Raw genomic sequence first — 2,495 nt, forward strand, 5'->3', positions numbered from 1 at the left:
CGAAAAAGAAATGGCTCAAACCCAACTACAAATAGGCTCCAAAGGTTCAATCTTCCAAATCACCTAATAACTCTAATATTTCTACATCTTCTGTTTGTGATAAACAGGACATGCCGTGGGAAAACGTTTCTTGTAAAGATGACAATGGTCAACCCAGTTTCAAAATGGGCAGGGTTCCAAAGACCAACTGATCCCACTCTGCATCGAAGCAGCTATGGAGGCATATCATCCTATTTTGGTTTGTTGTTGGTGGCTATTCCTGGCACATGATAGGGACGTTTCTCAACTGTGCAACACTCAGAACTTTAAGTGAGAATTTGTGTCCTTTTGCGGGAAAGGAGGAAAGGAAGAGATCACAGATGGGGTTAGTGCTTAATGACATGAAGAATTTTCGGACCTGTTCTGAGATTATGTATGCTATTCTTAGACTTTCTGGATGCAAATTCAATCAGTGAATTACGGTTTACGTTTTCTTCTCTATATTCCTGAGTTTATCTTACTCTGATTCATTTTAAAGACAAATTTTCATTTTTTAATAGTTTTTCATTACTAGTTATTATTGGGAAGTGATATCAAGAAAGTGATAACGGGCAGTCTAAAACATGTGTAAAGGACTAAATCTGAATTCTCTAGACTCTGTGATCAATGTGCTGGTAGGCACGAAGGATTTGATAGTGTGGATTTAGATAGGATTGTTTGGACTGACCATAGGACGCTCAGGTAGATTGAGCAGTGAGATAAACATGGGAACCTACAAGATACTCTAAATTAATATGCATCTAGAACAGTGGTTCAAATTTTCCTTGATGTACGAACTTATGTCCTTAATTATGGTTCTGATAGGGCGACTAGGGGGTTCTGATAAATTAGGTCGGTAGGAAATTATTTTCTTGCTTTCTATCTGTCAGTCATTTGTTGCTTCCTCTGCGTGATCGGAAGATCCGACCTAGAATGCAACATATGCAACTCAATTTTTACACACCTTCATATCTATGAAACTATTTCTATATGTTAGCCATATGTTGTCCTTGATGGGTTCTGGTCATAAGACATCCTATGTGCTCATACAAACCCTAATGCTTGGATCTAGGTTTCTCTATTGTACATGCTTTGAATCCAAGACTATAAACCCTAATTCTAGCATGCAAGTAATCATATTAACATCTAATTAGGTTTAAGATCATACCTTGATTGTTATGTAGCAATAACAATCCCAAATCTCCTTGTATTGACTTTGGAAGGCTTAGAGCCACAAGTGTCACTCCTCTAATGGTTCACAAACACCATAAGCAAGAGGATGAAGAGGAGAGAGGTTGGAGGCTGCCAAAAACGTGTGTAAACCCTTACAAGAACATAAGCCACGTTTTTGAGCCTTAAGGGGTCTTTATATAGTTGGGCTATTAGGGTTATCTAACAATGAAACCCTAATTTGGATGCTTAAGCCCAAAGCAACCCATAGACTCCTTTTATCAAGCCCATGGATGATTTCCTTATGGGTTTCCCATTAGAATTCGTCCATCCTTTAATACAAGGCAATCCATGGCCCAAATTGCAATTATCCTATAATTACAATTCCAGTCCCTTAAGTTTAATTAATCTCTTTTAGTCACAAAACTAATTACCAATTAATTATTGACTAATATTAATTAAACAATATGATTTCTCCTTTAATATATTATTCTCATAATACATTAATAAATCATATTTAATCCTTACTCTCTATAGTTCATGCTATCAAGTTGCTTTGGTGAAGGCAACCCAAAAGGACCATGCACCATCGGGTCAAGTACATACCAAAATAGTTATGGACTTAGACACTAATCCAACAGTCTCCCACTTGGATAAGTCTAACAACTATTATGCATATGACTTCAGATCCTGATCTGCAATCGTAGCTTTCCAAAGCCGCTGTCAACTCTGATCATATCAGATATGCGTGTCCTTAGATAAGGGATCATATATTCCTCCATTCTAGATATCATATGAGATATGATTTCAAATCATTCTCTTTGTACTATATCTCGATTTCCGATTTATGACGACAGACTAATTGAACAAATCAAATTAGCCCTAGCCCGGCCGAGCATCTACGTATGTCATCACTAAACCATCGAGGGGCCCAAAGATATCGCTTTTATTCTTTAAATAAAAGGAACGGATAAACTTTGATACAATGCTTTCTTGCACTCACTAACCAAATCACACACAACAATATGTTTTATAACACCAAGTTACTAGTGCGTTTACATATTATCAATGTGCAACCGATTAGCAAGATACAACTCACACATCTCGGTTTCAAGAACATAAGATGTTATCGTCTCACTATTCACTCGAGATAGTGATCCAAGTGAGTGTGGGTTTAATCCAATGCTCAAATCATATTCATAAGCGCTCATGAACGTTGCAGCAAACATTTGCTTATGTCTAATACTCTTCTAGACAATCCACACACCAATTCATGACAGTCTTCATTCATATCTACTTCCAACATA

The sequence above is a fragment of the Lactuca saligna genome, chromosome 5 (genome assembly GCF_052625555.1).
Source record: "Lactuca saligna cultivar CGN05327 chromosome 5, ASM5262555v1, whole genome shotgun sequence".
NCBI classification, from domain to species: Eukaryota; Viridiplantae; Streptophyta; class Magnoliopsida; order Asterales; family Asteraceae; genus Lactuca; species Lactuca saligna.